At 40.3% G+C, this 25,850-nt stretch overlaps 2 non-coding genes across 2 annotated transcripts; both read right to left on the reverse strand.

The window, feature by feature from the left end:
• Positions 1–1,778: 1,778 nt before the first annotated feature.
• Trnae-uuc (transfer RNA glutamic acid (anticodon UUC)) lies at positions 1,779–1,850 on the reverse strand. The gene has a single exon. It is a non-coding gene; the product is annotated as a tRNA-Glu (tRNA).
• Positions 1,851–2,156: 306 nt separating this feature from the next.
• Positions 2,157–2,238, reverse strand: Trnal-aag (transfer RNA leucine (anticodon AAG)). The gene has a single exon. It is a non-coding gene; the product is annotated as a tRNA-Leu (tRNA).
• Between the last annotated feature and the right edge of the window lie 23,612 nt (positions 2,239–25,850).

Raw genomic sequence — 25,850 nt, forward strand, 5'->3', positions numbered from 1 at the left:
CTCGAAATTACGCGATGTGTTTTTGGAAAGATTCTTCTCTCCTGGTCGCAATTTACTTCCGATGGGGCTCAAATTTCTACCAGAGATGTCTCTTATCATCCTTGATACCCTGTTAAAATTTCAGGATGATCCGATAAAAAAAGTTTTGAAAACTTTTTTTACACGATTTTTTTTACGCGGAACAAAAAATCGCGTAAAAACAGAATTTAGTGTAAATGAATGATGAGGAATGATAAATCTATATATATAAAAATGAGTTTGATGTTTCTTTGAGGCAACAAAACTCAAGAAAGGATGAACCGATCAGCATGACCCTTGCACGTTTCGATTCGTATTCATGGTGGCTGTGTTTATATGTATAAAAATTTATGAAATCCTTCAAAAAATTATGAAAATTGAGAAAATACTGATTTTTTTATGAACCGGGAAGAAATTTGGCGTGATCGAAATGAAATCAATCTAGAGTGCGTTGCTGCGATAACCTCAACAGTTGTCAAACCACCACAAGACTGGCAAGACTAAGTTTGCCGGGACAGCTAGTAATATATGAAATTGGTAAAAAAAATACCAAAACAATCAGGCAATTTCTTAAAACTCATCAAATTTGTTAATAAGTTTTCTGGGCAACTAAAATTTTACCTAAAACTTTTAGAAAATATTCACTAAATTATTCATGCCGCCCCTCAACATTCTAAAATCCGATCAACATTTGTAGTGTCGTGCTTCCTTCAAAGAGTATTGAACGTGTCCCTGACTTTTTTTAACAGCTCGCTGACGTAGTGTACGGTTTGGGTCAAAAATGTCCCCAATGCACAAGGAGGGTTAAGTTTTGTTCAAACCTTAAGAGCTTACTTCTACCCCTCTGCACTCTACCACAAAATTATGATCCAAAGAGAATACGAATTGCCTTTTTTGCACCGGCAGAAATACGGGGACGACCAGAACATTAGTTATGCTTAAAATTGTAGAACAACAAAATCCATCAACATCAGAATACAAAGCGTGATAAACAGTGTGTCGCCGCGCCGCCGTATAGGCCGGTGGTAGTTTGAAGAATTCAAGGTCAAATTACCACGACGGCGCGGTAAACTTCCGCGGCGACAATCGTATACTTTGCAGCCGGCGGCCGCCACCGCCGCTACACCAGCGCTACCGGTCGATCGGCAATAAAGCGAGGCTGGTTGTTGATTAGTGAATAACTTGTTGATGTGTTTGTTTTTTTTTGCTGCTTCACACTTCACACTTTGGCCATACATAGTGTCAATACCAGGAGCTGTTTTTATTTGTCGATTTACCTGTACTCAAATGTTTTAAGCCGATTAGTTGATCATTACTATTATTGATTTTTTTTCTTATGGGACTCGCAGCGTATTTCGTATACGATTTCTGAGCAGCTTTGGGTGTCCTATCTTTTTAGTTTTATGCTGATTCCGATTGGTTTTCTATCAGTTATTATTGAAGACAAAGCAAGAACTACAAAAACATCGGTGTTTCGGCCTATTGCTTGTGCTCTTCCGAAAAGTCCAAAACTAGTCATATTATTGACATATTTACTAAATTTTTGGGCCATGCATCGCTTGAACAAACGATTTGAAATTGTTGTTGTTGGATTCTGTCGTCCTCCTGTTCAATGACGTAGGTTTTCAAACACTCGCTCGAAGTTTCTCTTCTCGTTTGTTAACAAACCTACAACGTTGGGAGAGAACAGGACTAATATTTGCTAGAGCACCCCTCCCCCTTAGATATAGGCAAATCCGTGATTTTTGTCCTCAAAAAACTTCCCATACCGGGAATCGAACCCGGGCCTTCTGGGTGAAAGCCAGATATCCTAGCCACTAGACCATATGGGACACTATGTCAATGGTGCTGTAGAACTTAAGCAGCACAAGAAAAAAACCGTTATTAATTTTGATACCTTATTTTCCTTTACGACATTTAAATGTTTTAATTATTTATTTAATTAATTTAATAATTCTATTAAGAAGATAATTAGCATTAAGTTAAAATGCATGGTAATAAAAATTACCATTACATATTATAAAACATTTTCTACATATTATAAAGTATTTCTATTGGTTCATGTACATACGAACGGGTACGTTCGTAACCTTTATCGACGCCCCATGAAACGCTCTTCGATGCGATCAAAAAGTTGCTGGCAGCGGTGGGATTCGAACCCACGCCACCGAAGTGACTGGTGCCTTAAACCAGCGCCTTAGACCGCTCGGCCACGCTACCCTTGTGCCTACTTTTCCGTCCATCTTCTCAATAAAAAAATAATAATCGACTGACACACTACCCGTTGATTCATTTATCACCGTCTCATTTCGTTACATGCTCATTCTTCTATTGCCTCGCAACCGTCCGCCCTCCTTGTCCGTCCATCCATCCATCATTGAAACCTTGTTGGCCTGTTATCTTCGCTCACGCGTTTGCTGTTCTCCGCGTTCTATCTTTCAGCATTCATACAAGCCACTGGCGAGGCTCTCTGCTGCTGCTGGTTTATGATGTCGACTTCGTTTGTACACATCAAATGTGTAGGGAACGAACGAACGATGATTGTTGTCGGTCGAGAACGGTAAGGGAACGAGCGAAGAGGTAGAAATCGATTTGAATAAAATAAAACGAGAACAGAGATACAAACGGCAGAAGGCAGCGGAAAAAAAAGAAAAAAAAAACTCGGCAGTACACACAGCAGGAGAAAAATAACCAGAATCTAATAGGATTAATTTTGCTCACGTAAGTTTTAACTCGATGCCCGGCCTGTGCCTGTGCAGAATATCTGCCGCTGCTGGTGCTGCTGTTGCTGCTGCTGCACCCGCGCGTGTGGTGCCTCTCTATAGCCGACAGAGCAGAGCATGCATCGTGCCGATACGCTGACGGTAGAAGAGGAGAACGGAGTAAAATGTTGGGGTATATGAAGGTTTAGTATATCACTCACCCAAAAAGATTTTCATAAGGCCTAACTTATAAAACTGCCTTTAAATAATTCATAACGATTCGAATGAATTTCATAATGGCGCTCCATGACGCAAATTCAACTCACAGCTTAGCTTCTATACACATTTATCAACTTAATATCTTCTAGCGTCGACAGCCGTGTGGATAGGACACGAGCTCAGTGATCCCGACGTTCATGGATCGATTATTACAGTCTTCATCAATTAAAAAAAAATTCTGCTCTTCTCATATGTCTATCGGGTCTGGAACCATTTAGGCATGGGGAACTATGTTAGGCACTTGCTGCTGTTACTCATTCTATTTTTAACCGATTGATCTCAGTTTTTGTACATGGCTACCTACTGTACATATTTCAACGTGTTCCAAAAACCAAATCAGTTGGTTAAAAATTAGCAGAGTTATAGCAACAACAAGTGCCCAAATGGTCCCAGACCCTCTTATGAAATTAGTCACCATTTATTACACCAACGAACCTAACCTCAAAATGACTGACAGACAATTCTCAGGTCATTTTGACAAATGTAATACGAGCATAAAAAGGACGACAACAAGGTCGGTATAGTAATAGACAAGGATGGGAACACTCACTTGCAAAGAGTTACACTCACTTGCTATTTCCTCCGCTCAGAAGCATGCAGTCAAAAAACGATGTATGAACGACTTTTGCCTTGTGGTTTTGTCTAAAACTTTGCCGAATAGAGTAGGGGTCGCACACGCATACTGAAATCGTGAGGGAGCTGCAAAGACAACTCTCCACGAAGTGAATGTAAATTACACTCACCTCGTGGAGAGTCGCTTTCACAGCTCTGTCACGACTTTGAAATTCGTGTGCGACCTCTACTCTATTCGGCAAAATTTTAGACAAAACCACAAGGCAAAAGTCGTCCATACATCGTTCTTTGATTGCACGCTTCTAAGCTGAGAAAATAGCAAGTGAGTGTAACTCTTTGCGAGTGAGTGTTCCCATCCCTGGTAATAGATATGTTTTGTCTTCTTCGTGCATGTGTGTGATCTGTCAAAATGACCTGAGAATCGTCAATCATTGTGAGGTTAGGTTTGGTGGTGTAATAAAGAATAAGCATAATCATTTTTCACTAGGTATTCTTATGGCATCCATACTTTACAGTTATGGCTATCACAAGGTATTTTGATAAATTTCGCTAGTTTATTTCGCTGAGTGTATACGACTGTGGAGCAGAACGTTACCTTTGATACCAGTAATTCAAAATTAACAATTATTCCTGGAGAATAATTGTTCAACAGGTAAATTACTTCAAATATCAATCTACGGGAAAAAAAATCTTTATTCTATCTATCTGTCTATCTATCTATTCATTATCTTGGAAGATTACATGTTTAGTGGCAAACTCGCCTAAAGAAATCAAAAAAAGCCAGTCATTTACTTCGACGACGACGCATTTGGTACTGGCTTCCCTCATTTACTGTCACAGTCAGAGCACACAGTTTGGAGATTTTCCGCATCGTGCAGAAATCAGAGAAGTTTTTTTCGATTCATCTAACAGTATGCTGCTTAGGGATGGTACAGTGATTACGGAACAATTTGAGGTTCCCCATGTTGGACTCAGGTTAGGCTGTCTTAGACTCTTAGAACAATCAGACGCTGAAATGGCAATACAATGTACCGAGCACCATCTGAGGCAGTTTTTAGGATGCTGAATAAACTACCTGATGAACTTCTGTGCAGTTTGAAAGATCCTTGAGATGCTACTTGGGAAGGTGCCCAAGTAACACACTTGTCACAGAAGAGTCACGGCGGCGCAGGTTTTTGTTGCGCAGAAGTCACTGTGACTTACTTCTAGCAAGTAAGTGTTTATTTGTTTGAAGTTAGTCACGGTGATTTCTGCGCAACAAAAACCTGCGCCGCCGTGACTCTTCTGTGACATGTGTGTTACTTGGGTGAGGTGATGCTCCTAAAATTTAAATTTTATGTAACCTGAAATTACTCGTGAGCCAAGGTTCTGTATATTCATCTCATTTTATTCATATTCACTCAACTTTGGTGAAGCAAGTCGAAAAAGATGCAACAAACATTCTAGATAAGCAAAGGAGATAATGATTATTTTTCAAAGATGAAAACATTGTATGGAATCATGAATCGCATCGTCGGCCGATCGCTTGCGATGCGAATGAGGGCGATTGAATAATTTCCGAGTGTGGCTTCCAACCGCTTGCCGGAGATTGCTCTAGCCGCTGGCGCTGACAAACAGGCACACAAACAAGAGCGACAATCGTTCGCTACTGAGTGGCTTTCAATGCAATGTGAATAAAGATGAAAAGTGGGAACTGAGAACCCTGTCATGAACACACTTGCACCTCTTAAACAGCCAAAAAGTTCTGTTTGGAGATTTTTCTGAAATTTGTGGTTCTTGAAAGTGTAGGATATCTGATCCCTTACAAAGCACATACGTCCCCATTAAGGTGGCCCACACTTATATGAAACACAAAAATTTTGAAAAATGCCAAGTCTTACCTCCGGAATTAGTTATTTTGGACTCCCACAAGCTACGTTCAAAATTTGAGCAAAATCGGTCAAGCCTAAGGGGGCGCTCAACAGGCTTGAAGTTTGTATGGGGAAACTTGATCAAATGTATGCAGAAATCTTAAGTTTTCGATTTTTGCCGCTAGGTGGTGCTGTAAGCGTTTAATGATCAAACCCTTTGGTATTCTTGTAGATGACTATATACCAAAAAACTTTGTCGAAGACCGCAAAGTGATCCGACGCCTGGTAATAAAGTTATACCCCAGGTAAAGTGAGGATAAACTTTATTGTTGTTTTTCCAGTACATGTAAAGGAATAATATCAATAATGAAATCTCCATACTCCGCTCACTTTGCCTAGGGTATAACTTTGTTCACAGCCGTCGGATCACTCTGCGGTCTTCGACAAAGTTGTTTGCCATATAGTCACCTACAAAAATATCAAAGGGTTTGAATATTGAATGCTTACAGCATCATCGAGCGGCAGAATTCAAAAACTTGAGATTTCTGCATACATTTGGTCAAGTTTTCCCATACAAACTTCAAGCCTTTTGAGCGCCCCCTTAGGCTTGACCAATTTTGCTCAAAATTTGAACGTAGATTCTGGGAGTCCAAAACAACTAAATTCGAATGTAAGATTTGGTATTTTTCGAAATTTTTGTATAACTAAATTTGGTCATATAGGAGTCGTACGCACATTTGTTGAACATGTGTGCTACTGGGGTAATGTTTCCAACTTCCGACAACCCTATACTGATATGCTCCCTGGGAAATGACTTCAGTATTGCACCGTAAGACTATTATTGTAGTGATTTTTCCTGTGGAATATTGAAAATGTTTCTGGAGATATTTCTGAAGAAATCTCTGGATTAATTTTCAATTTAATTTCTGCAGGAATTCATAAATAAATCACTAAAGAAATTTCTAGTTAAATGTCAAGTCGAATTCCTATAGAAATCTCTGGAAAAGTTATTTGAATCCGAATTTTTAAATCCGCAGGAATCAATAATAAATATCTGTTGAAGTCATAGGGGAATTTTTCTAAGAAATTCTTGGATAAATACTTGAAGAAACTCATTGAAAAAAAAACTTCTGGCAGAATTCCTAAAAACATTCTGGAGGCATTTTTAGAATATTTTTTTTTGAAAATACTTAGATTAAAATTTCTGAAGGAAGTTCAAGAGCAATCTGTGGACGTATTGCTGAAGTTATATCCAGAAAAAAAAACTTGTAAATAGTCCAGGAAAAAGCCTTTAAAAGATTAAAAAAAAAATGCTGTAAATATTCCAATAGGACGTATTCATAAATTCGCGCAGAATTTGCGAGTATCCTCAAAAAAAAAAATAATAGAGGAATACCCACAAGAATTCATAAAAAAAACTCCTGATATTCCTTCAGGATTTTCCAAAGCAATCCCTGGAATACATCCTGATGGAATTCATGGAACTCCCGGGGAATTTCCAATTGTTTGAAGGAATCCTTGTAAAAATATGAAGAAAGTCCTGGATAAAAATCTTCCACGAAAGCTTTTTTTTTAAGGGAATCCCTTGAACATAAACAATATTAGAAGGAATTCTCGGAATAATTTCTGATTTTTTTAAATCAGCAGCAGTTTTTAACAAAATCTTAGGGGAAATTTAATGAAGGAATTACTTTAAAAAAAATCTGAAGAAATCCGTGGATAATTTTCTAAAATAATTTCTGGAAAAAATCCTTAAACATTCATCAATAAAATTTGAAAACAATTTTTGCAAGGTTCTTGGAGAAGTTTCCGAAGGAATCTCTAGAGGAATGTCCATGTCCACCCTTGGAGGAATTTCAAAAGGAGTTGCTGGAAGAATTTAAGAAGGAAACTTTGGAGGAATTTAATATCTTAGACGCATTCCTTCCAGGAACTTCGGACAAATTTCTGAAGGAAACTTTGGAGATTTTTTTGGAAAAATTCTGAATTTCAAATGTTTGAGTTTGTCTATAAAAAAATCATGGAAAATTTTCTGGAAAAATCGCTATGGGAATTTTAGTAGAAAACTCATAAGCAATTTCTGTTTATAAATAAGGAGACATGTTTAGAGCAATCGATGAAAGACTTTCTAAAAAAAATCCTTGTAGAAACCTTTGAAAAAAAAATGATGTGAGAACTTTTGGAAAAATTCCGTGGGGTAATTTCTATAGGAATTCCAGGGAGATTTAGGAATAGAGTCCTTGCATGAATTTCTTAAGAAATTCAAGGATGATTTGACTTGAATAATCTCTAGAAGAATATATTTCTAGTGGAATCTATGGAAAAAAAATCGCTGGAAGAAATGATGAAGGATTTTCAAGCGGAATGTCTACAGAAGACTTCTTTAAAAAGCCACTGGAAATTATTATTGGAGGAATCGCTAGAGAAATTTCTCGATCACTGGAAGAATTTTTGAATCCCTGGAAGATTTTCTGAAAAAAAAATCTTTGAAGGAATACTCTAAGAAAGAATTCCTGGAAATATGTCCGAAGAGGACACTGGAAAAATTTCTGAAGGAACTTTTGGATTGTTTTTAAACTTCAGTAGGAATTTCTGAAGGAATCTCTGAATGATTGCAAAAAAGAATCCCTGAGTAACATTCTGAGATAAGGCTGAAAAAATCTCTGAACGAATTCCCAAAATAATCACTAGAGACGAGATTCATGGAAGTATACCTGAGGTATAACTGAAAAAAAGTTTTTTTTTATACTATATTTATCTTTTGCTTAGCGTAACGTCCCCACTGTAACAAAACCTGCTTATCAGCTTTGTGTTCTTTGAGCACTTCCACAGTTATTAACTGAGAGCTTCCGCTGTCAATGACTATTCTGCATGTGTATATCGTGTGGCAGGCACAAAGGTACTCTGTACCCTAGGGAGTTAAGGAAATTTGCTTGACGAAAAGTTCCTGAACCAACCGGGAATGGAACCCGTTATCATCAGCATGGCCATTCTATGCTGAATACCCACGCCTTTGCTGTGGCTATAGGGGTTCTAGTTCAAACGGGCTTGTTCTCAAGAAATTTATGAACGAATCTGTGAAGAATTTCCTAGAATCCTTCGAGAAAATCTTGGAATTCTGGGAAAATGCACAGGAGCTCCTATAAAACCACTGTGAGAATTTCTGAAGGAAGTTTTGGAGAAATTCCTACAAAAACCACTCAAAAGAATCGTGTAGGTATCTCTGGAGAAAGCCTTGAAGAAATTCCTAAAGATAGTCTTTCGGGATTATCCAGTGGAATCCCTGGAGAAGTTCCTGAAGGAATCACCGGAAGTAACCGCTGGAGTAGTTTCTGAAAGAATCTTTTTAAAATCTGGAGGAATCTCTGGAGAAAATCTTCCTTTAAAGCTTTTTAAGGGTATCCTCCAAAGATTTTTTAAAGGGAATCCTTGAGGAAATACTGATGAAATCCCTGAATAATAGCAGAAGAAATCTCTGGGAGAATTTCTGGATTCCTTTTAGGAGTTTCTTACAGAATCTCATGCGCGTAACTACAGCGCATTTGGCACAAACACTCCAATGTCGTGCGCACTTGTTATTCACTACACCCAACGTGCATTTTGACGCAATAAAATCCACACACGGCAACATTTAGTATAATTTTAGATGGTTCCAATGGTTCTCTAGTTCGTGATATCAATTTTTTTGCCTTCTCGTATACTAAGTGTATGTTCACTCCAAAAATGACTTTTTGACAGAAGGCCCGGAGGGTCGAGTCACATATACCAATCGACTCAGCTAGACGAATTGAGGTGATGTCTGTATGTGTGTATGTGTGTGTATGTGAATGTGTGTGCGTGTGTGTGTATGTGTGTATGTGTGTGTACAAAAAAACTCACATCACTTTTTAGCAGTAAACCTCAACCGATTTTAATGACCGATAGTTCGTTCGACGCAGCATATAGTCCCATTGTGTCCTATTGAAAATGGTTCGAATTGGTCCAGCCGTTCCGGAGTTATGGCTATTTAGGTGTTCCGGATCCGTACCCCTGGGAGGGGCCAGACATGAAAATGCAACAAACCCATGCATGCGACATATCAAACCACGGCATTTCCGATCATGTGATAAATGGTAAGCAGGAAAATAGTAGTAGACTATATCTGAACCGGTAGTGCTCCGGAACCGGTTCCGGATGTCCCGTCGGAAGTGGCCATACATAAAAGAGAACCAAACCCATGCATGCGACACATCAAACCACGGCATTTTCAAATCTCAACCGTTACGTAGTAATTGAATTTTACATGTTTTTGACTTTGCTTGCCTCAAACTGGCTATAACTTGAAAATGGTCAAACTTATCGCAGCTTTTAAACCCTCATTCGAAAGTTTATATTTTCTATCCAAAAAAATCTTACAATCTATTGGTTTAGTTAAATAACTTAGTTTTCTAAACCAAATAAGCTCAAAAGTATTGTTTTGCATTTCTCGTACACCGAAGTGTACTGAAAGACTATATGTTGACTCAAAAAACCAATTCTCGATAGAAGGCTCGGAGGGTCAAGTCACATATACCAATCAACCCAGTTCGACGCATTGAGATGAAGTCTGTATGTGTGTATGTATGTGTGTCTGTGCGCAAAAAAGTTCATTCATTTTTAAGGCACTTCCCATTGGCAGATATTTCGGATTATAGCTCGAATCGAACCGGAATTTTACCGCATTGTTTGCTGTTAAAAATGGTTCAGAACGGTTGAGGCGTTCCGGAGTTATGCCCATTTCTGTGATCCGGACCAGCACCGGTGGAACTGGCCGTATATAAATCTGAACCAACCTATCATGCGACACATCAAACTGCAGCGATTTTTGTAACCTTTAGCATAGTTTACGAATTTTATGCAGAAATGAACTCTGGAGACCAGAAATTCCACGATTTCGGTTCCAAATTCAAGATGGCAGCCTAATATTCAAGATGGCGGCTCCAAATTCAAGATGGCGACTGTTTAAGGACCTGACACCATGCACTATGGGTATACATTAGCCTGGTACACGGTTTATATGGGAAAATATAAAAAATGGAAAAACTCCAACTCCTGTATACTTTTTGAGTTCCATTTTGGTCCCATATTAACTGTGCAAAATTTCAGATCGATCTAAGAAACTATATTTTAGCGCCCGCCATTTTTAGTTTTTCATACGATTCACTATGGAGAAAAATTACTTCATCAAAGTAAAATCGCTTGAGGACACCCATTGATCCCTAAAAATAAATCGTTGAATGATTTCTGTAGATAACTTCACGAGGAGTCAGACCTCCGACGACCGCAAAGCGATACGACATTCGTGGAAAAAGTTATTAAGCCTTACCCGATCAATAAAATGACGAGATTTTATTATTTATTGTTATTCCTTGCATGTTAAACAGCGTTGGCATGCCATTCGGTTTTCAGTCAATAACTTTTTCCACGTGCCTTAGATCGCTTTGCGGTCTTCAGAGGGTTTGTTCCTCGCAAAATTTCCAACAGAAATCATTCATCGATATATTTTTAGGAGTTAAGGGCAACCTGCGGCGATTTTTCTTTGAAAAAGTGATTTTCCCCATAGTAAATCGTATGAAAACTTAAAACGGCTGGCGCTTAAATATAGTAAAATGTCTTTTCGTGTCCCACGCTAGTATACATATTTGATTTGGGGAAGAAGTCTGGACTCCAAAATTGGTGACCAGACTATCCAAGATGGCGGTCTAAAATCCAAGATGGCGGTTCAACATTCAATATGGCGGCTGTTTAATGAAGTTTTTGATTCTAAAACCATGTAATATATGTATATTTGGTATTGGAAAGATGTCTGGAGTCCAAAAATGACGATTAAAATATCCAAGATGGTGACAAAAATATCCGAGATCGCGTCTCAAAATTCAAGATTACGACTGTTTAATGGAGTTTTGGAACTTGAAACCATGCAATATGGGTATATTTGATATGGGGAAAAAAAATCTGGACTCCAAAAATGACAAACAGAGTATACAAGATGGTGGTCTAAAATCTAACATGACAACTTAAAGCTCAAAATGACTGCTGTTTAATAGAGTTTTATGCTCTAAAACCATGCAATATGGCTATATCTGGTATTGGGACGAAGTTTAGAGTCCAAAAATGGCGATTAAAATATCCAAGATGGCGTCTCAAAATTCAAGATGGCGGCATAAACTTCAAGATGGCAGCTGTTTAATGGAGGTTTAGGCTCTGAAACTGTTTAATGGTTCCGGGTCATTTGGCCGAACGCCATTTGGCCGAATGCCATTTGGCCGAATGCCGTTTGGCCGAAAATAAATGGTGAACTTAAGTGACCATGCCACTATTCCTCACATCAGTATAACTAGAAAGAATAGCCTATGATTAAAAGAAGGAAATATTTCTGATGATCATATTGGTAATTGGAATGTCAAAAACTTCCCAAGAATTCTTTTGAACATAATTCGGCCAAACGGCATTCGGCCAAACCACCATTCGGCCAGATGGCATTCGGCCAAATGGCGTTCGGTCAAACGGCATTCGGCCAAACGGCATTCGGCCAAATGGCCGGACACCCTGTTTAATATGGGTGTATCTGGTATGGGGTAGAAGTCTGGAGTGCATAAATAAGAGTTTAAGGCTCAAAAATCAAAAACCAGATAAACGATATGATCTCTGATGCCATGAAATGGATTTCCGTTAAACGTATGAAAGTGCGATATTCATCAACATGTCACTTGAGTTGTGTTGAAATGTGTATTCTAAGGCACGAGAAAGGCACCATCACCGCTAGGTGGATTAATTAGGGTTTTTTTCCATTCAGACCTACAAAGTGATTCACCAATATGAATTAATGAATTTGGAACAACTTCACAGAAAAAAGCTATATTTCGAGAGAAATTTATTTCTTAAAGAAAGATTTTGGGATTATACTTGGAGAAAAAGACCAGCAATATTGTAAAGTTTACGAAAACTAATAAGAAACACGCTTTTTCGCAAACAAGTTGTTTAGGGAACGTCCATAAATTACGTCACGCTTTGAGGGGGGAGGGGGGGTTCAGCAAAGTGTGACGACCCATAGAAAAATTTCAGAGGTCTCATACAAAAAGTGTGACATAGGGGGGAGGGGGGTTGAAAATGATCGATTTTTGCGTGACGTAATTTATGGACGTTCCCTTACTTTCAGTGCATCCAAGGTTCAACATTTTTTCGAAAACTAATAAAATCCTAATGGCTATCAACATTAGGATCACCGTTAATTTGCAGTAATGAAAAAGAAGTAAAATACACTTACATAGAAACTGTATATATTTAATATAGTTTTTACGATTTTCCATAGTCAGTGAACGATCCTTCCGTTCAAAGCCTCTTCTCGTTGACGACGATCAAGCAACCCCTTTGGGGAGACCCTGTCCGTCGAGAGAAGCTAGTGGGGAGTGGAATGGGAACGAGGGGCCAGAAGTACTTTATTAGATATTATGCCTAATTCTAGGTTCCATAACCGGTTTTGAATGCGGTGGCCTGTGCTTCTTCACCACCAGTCCCCCCATATGAATGGATGCGGTGATCAACTCAAATCTCGGTGTGATGGAGGATGGTAGAAGCATGGAAGAGGGGCTGCTGATCGTGTATGCGCGCTCGTTCGGTGTGAGTCGTTTCTGGGTTGCTTACTTGAGGAGGTTGTCATAGTGTAGCACTCAACGAAGCACGTTTCAGCTAAAGGTGGTCGGCAAAAGGAGAATCAGCGGGTGGACGGAGATTGAACGAAGGCAAAGAATATAGGTAAAGTGGAGGACACGCACAACTCATGTACACACAGGCTTGAATGCTGGTTCAAAGTTGGCTTCGTTGTTGCCCTTTTGGTTCAATAGTTGAATGTGTGCAAAAAATGAGGCTTAAATATATTGATTGAGGCACAATACCTAAACGGTTTTTGCTATATGTAGGACAATTGCTCTGCTGTCAATCTAGATGTATTCTGACGTTCTCGGCTCCGAGATTCAAATAATATGATTGTTTTCAGTTTGGACAACCCATTGCCTATTCAAGTCAAGCAAAACAAGAGTGATTCACCTACAAGGCACTTTATACGAAGAATACGATAGTTTGAAATCACGGGGTAACTGAAGCGGTTAACGCGCGGGTGTTCTGCAGAATCGTGCTGAAGGTGTCTGAGTTCTATTCTCGGTCGGTTCAGGTACATTTCATAATTTTATTGGCTTCTTCGGGCGAAAAAGCCAAATTGCAACAAACGAACGAAAGTAAAAAGAAATAAATTCAATACTTTTCACCTCACGTTAAGAAATAACCCAACAGAAATCAGTGTGCCTTGCCTACCGTCCATTTATAATAAGTGTCCCCCGGAGCGGTTTTGTGTGCGCTGATGATGGATTCACAAAATCTCATCCCCGCAGTCAGTTCAGAGTGTGGTGTGTGCTGTGCACACCCCCTTGTTGGAGTCTCCACCGCTCGTTCTCGTTCGCTCGTCCGCTTCAGATGGCTTCTTATGGGTACCAAAACCTATATGCACGTTTTTACAGTTGTTTGGTTTCTCTTCGTTCGGAGCTCCACTTTCGCCGCAGGGCTGTTTTGGATCGTTTTACAATTTATGTTTTTACCGCACCTTCTTCGCTCGGGTCTTCGCGCCGGTGTGTGTTATACCTAGTGCTCGAATCGCTTCGCTGCTGATGGTCATCGCATGCATCAGCAGCAGCAGCAGCAGCAGCAGGGTCAGCCAAATCTCCGGGTCCCATCTCTCTGCTGCTTGCTCATATCTGGGATTCTCGATCAATTTTGCTTTGCTTTTGGTGTCCCTTTTGGATTGAAGTCTCTGTTTTTACTCCTTTAGACTTTATCAAATTTATAACTCCTTCTTGCATTGGATTATTTGTCGGTTTTCCATTCGTAACAGGAAATGGTTGGAGCTTGAGTGTTACCTACTGCAAGAGTACAGAAGAAGAGGTTCTACAATTTTAGAAATTGCTCGATTACAATAATAACTTGTGATGTTCATTTCATGTCGGAATGAAAAAAAAAATCATTGTCTTGCTAAATATGTCTTTCGTTTTGCTAATTTGAAGACATCTCCTCCCATATGGTCTAGTGGCTAGCATATCTGGCTTTCATCCAGAAGGGCCCCGGGTTCGATTCTTGGTATGGGAAATAATTTTACTCTACATATTACTAACACCCCAAGTAACCAAAAGTTCAGATAAAAGGGTATTTTATAAGCTAAGCAGCTTGTTCGAGGTCGCTCATTAGCCTTCTAAGCAGCTTCATTTTTAAGTAATTTTGGAACTTGAAAGTTCACATAAGCACGCTGGATAGCCTTCTAAGCAGCTTCTGGCAGAACTTTGTCAAAATTCATGCAGAAACAAAAATGTGTTTTTCAGAATCACACCCTGTTGGTGGGGGTGTGATTCACGTCTGGAAATTGCTACTGATAATTATAATTTCACATATGTCGCTGCTTTGTAGATTTGAACTGGATTCTCCTGCGTGATAGCCTGCCGACTTACCGATGCGCTGCTGAAGACACTTGACAAAGTCAAGCTAACTTCACTACTGTACAAATATGCAAAACTAGCTGCCGACAGAAAATCGATTCAAGTCATATTTTAGCTGCTTTTCACTCAATCGCAGCTGTAGTACTGTGGTAGAGCGTAGGGCTCTCACGCAGCGACTGTCGATTCGAATCCGATGGGCGGCAATTTTTTTTTTGCTCAAGCCTTTTTGATTTTTTGATTTGATAAATTCATATTTGTCTTTTATTCGTGTACACTTAAACAGTTGTTTTCTGTAAAAGTAATAAATTTAATCTTCATTGAAACACAATGCTACTGAACTGAACTTCTATGAACTTGAAAGTTCCGACAAAGTTCCGACATAGCATCTTAAGCAGCTTTAAAGTTCCGCGAAGTTCAGATAAAGTTCCGAATGGAACTATCTGGCTGCTTAAGAGGCTAACAATTAGCCTTGCCGGAACTTGTGACCGAAGTTCCAGCAAGGCTCATCGTTAGCCTCTTAAGCAGCCAGAAAGTTCCGTTTGGAACTTTATCTGAACTTCGCGGAACTTGAAAGTGCATTTTGTCATGGGAAGCGGAACTTTTGGTTACTTGGGACATTACACTAGAACCTCTTGTTTAGGTGTAAGCAATTTTATGCAGTTTTAGTTCATTCACCTTTTTATGCTGTGCATAAAATGAGGGAGAGCTGTTCGGAAACAATATGGTGCATAAGGAATTGATGATAACTATTATAATGGCGGCCAAGAGGCGTTTATGAAGAAGTGCAAAGGGAGGTTTCAGAGGGTCCCAAGGCATTTCAGGTAACTTAAGAAGGTTTCACAGCGAAGCAGGACGCCTCAGGAGGCTTCAGGGGGTTCAAGGGGGCTTCAAGGGTGCTTCGAGGGGTCTCAAAGACGTTCCAGCGGGTCTCAAGGGCGTTCTATGGGGACTCATGAGCGTTTTAGGGGGTCTCAGAAGCAGGGATGGCATGCTGCTCTGTGTGTGTGTGCAAGTGTGCGCGGTTTTATTATGGAAATGAGCTGCACTGTGCACATTTTTAGTGCGGAATGCCTTCCCTGCTAAGACTGCCTTTCTTGCCCCAGACTCACGACTCACAAGGGGTTCTGGGTCGCATAAAGGGGTCTCAAGGGCGATCTATGGGGTCTCAGCGGGTCTCAGAGGGTTTCCAGGGGGTCTCAGGAGTGCTTCAAGGGGTCTCAGGGACGTTTCAGGGTGACTCAGGAGCGTTTCAGTTGGTCTCAGTGGCATACCGGGGACTCACGAGTTACAGGGGGTTCTGAGCCGCTGAGCGTTTCAGGGGGTCTCAGAAGCGTTTCAGGCGTCTCAGAAGCGTTTCAGGGGGCCTCAGATGAGTTCCAAGGGGGCTTCAAGGGATCTCAGACACGTTCCAGGGGGACTCAGAGGCGTTTTAAGGGTCCAAGGGCTTTTCGGGGGACTCACGAGTTACAGGGGGTTCTGGGTCGCATCAGGAGGCCTCAAGGTCTCAAGGGCATTGTAGAGGGTCCCAATGGCGTCAAAGGGGGTCTCAGAAGCGTTTTTGGGGGTCTCAGAAGCGTTTAGAAGCTTTTCAGGGGGCCTTAAGAGGGTTTCCAGGTTGTCTCAGGAGCACTTCAAGGGATCTCAGGGACGATCCAGAGGGACTCAGGAGCGTTTCAGTAGGTCTCAGTGGCGTTCCAGGGGATTCACGAGTTACAGGAGGTTCTGAGTTGCTTCAGTGGGTCTCAAGGGCGTTCTATGGGGTCTCGGGAGCATTTTAAGGGGTCTCAGAAACGTTTCAGATGGTCTCACAAGGGTCAGAGGGCTTCCAGGGGGTCTCAGTTCCGCTTCAAGGGGTCTCAAAGACGATCCAGGGGGACTCAAAAGCGTTTCATGGAGTTCTGAGTCACATCAGGCGGTCTCATGGGCGTCTTAGGGGGTCTCAGAAGCGTTTCAGGGGGTCTCGGAAGCGTTTCAGGGGCAGAGATGCCAGATGATTTTCTGTATCAATTGTTCAAAAATCTGTATTCCATACAAAATTTGGTGAAAAATCTGTATCCTATACAAAAGAAATAAAATCAATGTAAAAACAAAAGATTTCGGCTCAGTTATGCCCATGTGGTGCCCGAGCCTTCCAAATAAACGAATAAATAAAAAAATAAAATATACAAAAGAAAATCTGTATTTCATATAAAACGGAATCTGTATAGGTGCTCAAAAATCTGCATAATACAGATAAATCTGCATATATGACATCCCTGTTCAGGGGGTCTCAGAGGATTTCCAGGGGGTCTCAGAAGCGTTTCAGTAGGTCTCAGGGGCGTTCCAGGGGACTTGCGAGTTACATGGGGTTCTGGGCGTTCTATGGGGTCTCAGGGGTTTATGGGGTCTCAAAAGCGTTTCAGGGGGTCTCAGAGGGTTTCCAGGGGGTCTCAAAAGCGTTTCAGTAAATCTCAGGTGCGTTCCAAGGAACTGACGAGTTACATGAGCTTCTGGGCGTTTTATGTGGTCTAAGGGGTTTAGGGGGACTCAGAAGCGGTTTAGGGGGTCTCATAGGACTTCCAGGAGGTCTAAGAGGAGTTCCAGGGGGTCTCAGAGGAGTTCCAGGGGATCTCTGGCTACAAGGGGTCTCAAGGAAGTTCCAGGGGAAGTCAGTGTTGTCCCAAATGGTAGAGAACGTGCTTCTGGAGCCGACCTACTGATACCAGGGGGACTCAGATGCGTCTCATGGGGTCTCAGGGGCGTTTTGAGAGACTTACGGGTTTCAGGGGGCATCTGGGTCACTTCAGGGGCGTTTTCGGGTAACCGCGTTAATGCAGGGCTCTGGCCGTTTTCCCGTGCTATTCGTGGAATTCAATGAGCAATATCAATAATAAAAAAATAAGCAGCGATGTAGGTAGCTGTACACAATGGTTTATTTTCCCATTTTCACGCTCTTAATTAATAGCTCGTAGGATTGAGGAAATAGAGCAATGATGTCTTCGGCAAAGTTGACGGGAATGACCAGCGCCATCTTTTGACAGTTAGAGTTTTCAGATCAATCCCCCTAAAAGTGAGATAAAAAAATTATTTTTTTTTAATTTGTTGAGATAGAGGGTTGACGTCTTCGGCAAAGTTGTAGCATTTTTAATTCCAAACAACTTTCTTGAAGACGTCAATGTTGTATTTTTTACACCAATGGAGATAGAGGCCTGTGTTTGAAAGTTAGCCCCAAAAACACGTTTTTTAAGTAAAACATACATTTGTTGAATTTTTAGACCCATACAATGTTCTGCAAAGTTGTATGTATCAATAAAATACGCAACTTTGCTGAAGGCATCAAAGCTGTGTGAATTAAATGAGACGAGTTATAGATTAATTTATGATTTTTTTCATCCACTTTTAGGGATAAATATCTTTCTTAGGGGCAAAAAGGTGCAGCTGAGGATAACCTTATCAGAAAATACATCTAAAGAGCTTTCAAATAAGGGTTAGTTTGTCCGTCCACGATCGTCTACTGAGGAGATATGACCATAATAAAAAATGTCCATATTACGATTTAACTGCATTCACATCTACGTTGACAGTAAATTTCATGGCTACTATGATCAAATAATAGGTAGACTTTTCTAAGCTAATTTGTGCAACAGTCCTAATTGTTTTAAATATCAAATTTGTTCTAAAAAATGTTTTCCACAGCCTTTTTATATGATTTCTACTGTTTAGAACAAATCTCACTCATTGAATAAAATATTAAGATTTATCGGGGTTTCATACGCTCTCACAGAGTAAAACAACTCACGAGTTCTTCTGTAAAGCAATTTGAAATTTTATATGAAGAAAGTCAACACAATAAACTTTTATTAAGATAAGACGAAAGTGGGTTTAACTTATATTTCATCATAGTAGCCATGAATTTTTCTGTCAAAGTAGATTTGATTGCAATTTTTTTATAGTCATATCTCCTCAGTAGACGATCGTGGACGGACAAACTAACCCTTATTTGAAAGCTCTTCAGATGTACTTTCTAATAAGAACTCGTGAGTTGTTTTACTCTGTGAGAGCGTATGAAACCCCGATAAATCTTAATATTTTATTCAATGAATGAGTTTTGTACTAAATAGTATAAATCATATAAAAAGGCTGTGGAAAACATTTTTTAGAACAAATTTGGTATTTAAAACAATCAGGACTGTTGCGCAAATTAGATTAGAGAAGTCTACCTATTATTTGATCATAGTAGCCATGAAATTTACTGTCAACGTAGATTTGTGTTGACGCACATTCCAACGTCTGTAGGGTCGATGCCGTGAATCTGGTGGTTCCTTGCTACGAATGCTGGACAGGTTGGTCAAAGTACACAGGGTAACATCTTCACGGATACGCGGACAGAAAACGAGGTCAGTTTAATACACGAAACACATATTTTATTGTCAAGCGGTATGTACTGAACACTTTATATTAACAAACAGTATATTTCGGTTAAGTTACTAGCTAATTTACGAACTAATTGTCTTCTACTGGGGCACCATGTAGGCTTTTATAGTCTGAAAGGCCTTATAATTTGGCGGGAAACCCGAAATATCCCGAAGTTCTATAGAAATGCCATTTTCTTAAAATGTTCTATATGGGTCATCCTATTAGAACCCATATTCCGTTGAAATCAGATAATATCTGCACGAATGGAACTGTGGGCCCAAATCACATTGAGATTTGTCCAAAACTGGCATTAACATACCGCCCCCCTTGAGAGGACGTGCCTTTCAATACTAAACTTATTCTGATTTGCTGCTTCGGATGCGTTTGTTTTAACCGCTTCTTGCTTTCCTCATCTTCTCTCTTCTTTTGAACTTTCTTCCGATTCCGTCTGTTGATCTGTCATCTTACTTCATTTGTGCCGATCTGGTCGAAACTTCTGCGATTGATCTGCTCTCCGTTAATCCTGTCTACTGTGGATTCAGCTGCTCCAGTCACGTCTTCCTTCATCTGTAGTGTAAATACATTTGTGTTGGATGTCGAAATGTACAGGGTTGCAATTGGAAAGTCAATACTTATCTGTGCCCTGGAGCGAAAGCTCCAGGACAAACTGACAATGCCTCGTTGCTGGAACCACCTTGTAGTTTCTGCTGAGTCTTGTTACGGGAGTCCTGAAAACTGATACTGCTGAACTGTTATTGATCCTGTTGACTGCTGTAAACGTTGATCGTACGATGTCTCGCTGATGTTACGTTTCCAGTGAATTGATTCACTGGACTGAATCAAAGACCGTAACTCCAGCGAACTAGTATCAACGGTCTGTAGTTCGTCACGGTTCCAACGGCAGATTTCCGCTGGACTGCTGAACTTCCCCATGATGATTTCTCCAGCCTGGCGCTGAAGGTCGGTAGTAGGTCTGTACTTGGAACGTTCCGTCAGAGCTCCAGTGTGTACTTCACTGGACTGTAGATCTACTCTGACGAAAATCTTCAGCCTTGCGCTAAAGACTGTCCCTAGTCTTGAATTTAAGAGGAACTCAACGTTCCTCTGAACTGGTGCTGATAACTGCCATTCCTCGACTGTTTTCGGAAAGTGGACGTTGACATAGGCGCAAGAAGCGGTCGAATGTGTTCGGCAGTAAAGCAATGACTGCTGAACGATTTGAGTGATGAATGGCTCTGGAAACGGGAGCCAGCCTTTTGGCTCCCGTGTGTACCCCGTCGATGTCTTCTGGCAACTGCTGCACAGTGGAAATACTGCTGGGAATTGGTCCGCAAGAATGTATAGTTGAGAAACACTGCATCAGTTTCCATTCATCTGCATGACAAACGAATGATTTACTCCACACTTCCAACCAGGGACGTGCAATTTCGAAAGGAAAACATGACGCACGAAAGCTGTAGCAAATTGTTTTCCATGTCACGGGACTGCTGCGATGCTTCATAACTCACACTGCAACACGCTCGTTCATTATTGCTACTGAAACAAGTGTGTTTGAAAATTGAAGTGAAACACTTTGGATTTTCATTTCAATTGTGGGTCATTGAAAAATTCCAATGTGCTAAAATCACTATTTAAAACAATTTTTCAAATAGTCGTGCACGCCAATAGAAAGATCATTATGTTTTATGAAAAAGGAACACAAGTTCGACCGCTTAAATCCAATTATCGGCGCCTGTAACCATTGAGAGACTAACGCGCAAGAGTGAGACACTACTGCTCTGCCGAGTTAAGGCTCCCCCAAACCAAGGCGACTTTTCCGGCGACACGATTTTTTATCGCCGCGATTTTTCTCAACGACTACGGCGATAAATGCGTCGCATCAACCATCTACACCAACGCGAAAACTAGTCACAAACAAAACTTAGTCGCCCCGCGACAGCGACGAAAACTGTGCATGCAGCGACCAGCGCCGCGACACACCGGCGACAAGTACAAAAATCGCTGAACTGTCGCTTGTCGCCTGCGACGACGTCGTCGCAGTGTGGAAGGTCCCCTTAAAATCAGTGCGCAGCGATTTCACGACAAAACATAGCGACAAAAAGTCGTGTCGCTGGAAAAGAGTCGCGTCGGTTTGGGGGAGCCTTTAAGCACAAGCAACGCCACCCCAAAGAGAGACTACCGAGTGCTACGATGAATGAGAACGTTTTCCGAATCGAAAAGAAAGACTCGAATAGTGTGTCAAACAGATAAAGTGACTCATTCAAATGTTGCATGAAAGTGTCTCATTGAAACGAAATTAAACGCCCCTGCTGCCAACATTGCAGCTCCGTGGGTCAAGATTGATCGGTGATAAGAACGATTTTTTTTCGAAAACAATCCAGTTTTGTTTTCATACGGATATTCGCTCAAACAACTTTATTTTATCGTTGATTCCAGTTTCTTCGTTGATTGCACGATATACGCATAAGGTAGGAAGAGGCTTTAGTACAACGGCCATGTTTGAATAAAAATGATTTGAAATGGCCGTTCCAATAGGATCCTCCAACTTTAGCAAGCATGCACGCCGTCTTCTTGATGACATATGAAACTCAACAGATGATTGTGTAGCTACTTCAAATCTCTGCTACTGCTTTTATGTTGCTGACGGCAAATGTAATCCAAAACATGGCTTCACGGCACAACAAATATCCGGCTCGAAGGACCAAAAATGTTGACGCACATTCCAACGTCTGTAGGGTCGATGCCGTGAATCTGGTGGTTCCTTGCTACGAATGCTGGACAGGTTGGTCAAAGTACACAGGGTAACGTCTTCACGGATACGCGGACAGAAAACGAGGTCAGTTTAATACACGAAACACATATTTTATTGCCAAGCGGTATGTACTGAACACTTTATATTAACAAACAGTATATTTCGGTTAAGTTACTAGCTAATTTACGAACTAATTGTCTTCTACTGGGGCACCTTGTAGGCTTTTATAGTCTGAAAGGCCTTATAATTTGGCGGGTGTAGTGAATAGAGTTGGGTTGTGCAGACTTTGAGTAAATTTGAATTACAGTGTACACATGACAGCTAGGGCTGTGACTTTTCGAGGAACACAATAGAAAATGGAACGGCTAAATGTCATTGGGTCGGAAATCATGCTTCAGTTTTGTGACTACTGTTGTGATTAACGGTCGACATCGTGTTCGATCTTCAAGTCGGTCGTGAAATAGTAAATAATGTGTGTCCGTTTTAAAGTGGCTATGTTTGAATACGACATGGCGCAGCCGGTGGTGAAATTTTCGGTTATATTTCGACGGAGAGCGCGAGAAAGCGGCAAGTGATTCTATTCGTTGGAAGGGGAGATTTCCCTGCAGGAGTTTGGTTACCAGAGAGTATCCGTTGGGAGAGTGTGATTTCCCAGCGGATGATGATTCGGCCAGACGGGAGAGAGTGATTTCCCGCAAGATCAATGGACCGTTGGGGGAGTGTGATTTCCCAGCGGATAGTGATTCGGCCGGACGAAGGGAGAGAGATCCCTGCAGGATTTTTTTGTTTACCAGAGAGTATCCGTTGGGAGAGTGTTATTTCCCAGCGGATGATGATTTGGCCAGACGGGAGAAAGTGATTTCCCGCAAGATCAGTGGACCGTTGGGGGAGTGTGATTTCCCAGCGGATGATTCGGCCGGACGGGAGAAAGAACTTCCGTTTTCTGGGAGAGAGAAATTTCCCTGCAAGAGCTGGTTTACCAGTGAGTATCCGTTGGGAGAGTGTGATTTCCCAGCTGATGATGATTCGGCCAGACGGGAGAGAGTGATTTCCCGCAAGATCAGTGGACCGTTGGGGGAGTGTGATTTCCCAGCGGACTTCCGTTTTCTGGGAGAGAGATTTCCCTACAAGAGTTGGGTTACCAGAGAGTATCCGTTGGGAGAGTGTGATTTCCCAGCGGATAGTAATTCCGCCGGACGAAAAGAGAGAGAGATCCCTGCAGGATGATGATGATGATGATGATGATGATGATGATGATGATGATGATGATGATGATGATGATGATGATGATGATGATGATGATGATGATGATGATGATGATGATGATGATGATGATGATGATGATGATGATGATGATGATGATGATGATGATGATGATGATGATGATGATGATGATGATGATGATGATGATGATGATGATGATGATGATGATGATGATGATGATGATGATGATGATGATGATGATGATGATGATGATGATGATGATGATGATGATGATGATGATGATGATGATGATGATGATGATGATGATGATGATGATGATGATGATGATGATGATGATGATGATGATGATGATGATGATGATGATGATGATGATGATGATGATGATGATGATGATGATGATGATGATGATGATGATGATGATGATGATGATGATGATGATGATGATGATGATGATGATGATGATGATGATGATGATGATGATGATGATGATGATGATGATGATGATGATGATGATGATGATGATGATGATGATGATGATGATGATGATGATGATGATGATGATGATGATGATGATGATGATGATGATGATGATGATGATGATGATGATGATGATGATGATGATGATGATGATGATGATGATGATGATGATGATGATGATGATGATGATGATGATGATGATGATGATGATGATGATGATGATGATGATGATGATGATGATGATGATGATGATGATGATGATGATGATGATGATGATGATGATGATGATGATGATGATGATGATGATGATGATGATGATGATGATGATGATGATGATGATGATGATGATGATGATGATGATGATGATGATGATGATGATGATGATGATGATGATGATGATGATGATGATGATGATGATGATGATGATGATGATGATGATGATGATGATGATGATGATGATGATGATGATGATGATGATGATGATGATGATGATGATGATGATGATGATGATGATGATGATGATGATGATGATGATGATGATGATGATGATGATGATGATGATGATGATGATGATGATGATGATGATGATGATGATGATGATGATGATGATGATGATGATGATGATGATGATGATGATGATGATGATGATGATGATGATGATGATGATGATGATGATGATGATGATGATGATGATGATGATGATGATGATGATGATGATGATGATGATGATGATGATGATGATGATGATGATGATGATGATGATGATGATGATGATGATGATGATGATGATGATGATGATGATGATGATGATGATGATGATGATGATGATGATGATGATGATGATGATGATGATGATGATGATGATGATGATGATGATGATGATGATGATGATGATGATGATGATGATGATGATGATGATGATGATGATGATGATGATGATGATGATGATGATGATGATGATGATGATGATGATGATGATGATGATGATGATGATGATGATGATGATGATGATGATGATGATGATGATGATGATGATGATGATGATGATGATGATGATGATGATGATGATGATGATGATGATGATGATGATGATGATGATGATGATGATGATGATGATGATGATGATGATGATGATGATGATGATGATGATGATGATGATGATGATGATGATGATGATGATGATGATGATGATGATGATGATGATGATGATGATGATGATGATGATGATGATGATGATGATGATGATGATGATGATGATGATGATGATGATGATGATGATGATGATGATGATGATGATGATGATGATGATGATGATGATGATGATGATGATGATGATGATGATGATGATGATGATGATGATGATGATGATGATGATGATGATGATGATGATGATGATGATGATGATGATGATGATGATGATGATGATGATGATGATGATGATGATGATGATGATGATGATGATGATGATGATGATGATGATGATGATGATGATGATGATGATGATGATGATGATGATGATGATGATGATGATGATGATGATGATGATGATGATGATGATGATGATGATGATGATGATGATGATGATGATGATGATGATGATGATGATGATGATGATGATGATGATGATGATGATGATGATGATGATGATGATGATGATGATGATGATGATGATGATGATGATGATGATGATGATGATGATGATGATGATGATGATGTCTTTTATGTAAAATTTTGCACGACGTTAAGAGTGGAGAAGAAGGCGAATGTAGTGAATAGAGTTGGGTTGTGCAGACTTTGAGTAAATTTGAATTACAGTGTACACATGACAGCTAGGGCTGTGACTTTTCGAGGAACACAATAGAAAATGGAACGGCTAAATGTCATTGGGTCGGAAATCATGCTTCAGTTTTGTGACTACTGTTGTGATGAACGGTCGACATCGTGTTCGATCTTCAAGTCGGTCGTGAAATAGTAAATAATGTGTGTCCGTTTTAAAGTGGCTATGTTTGAATACGACAGCGGGAAACCCGAAATATCCCGAAGTTCTATAGAAATGCCATTTTCTTAAAATGTTCTATATGGG

The sequence above is a fragment of the Aedes albopictus genome, chromosome 3 (genome assembly GCF_035046485.1).
Source record: "Aedes albopictus strain Foshan chromosome 3, AalbF5, whole genome shotgun sequence".
NCBI classification, from domain to species: Eukaryota; Metazoa; Arthropoda; class Insecta; order Diptera; family Culicidae; genus Aedes; species Aedes albopictus.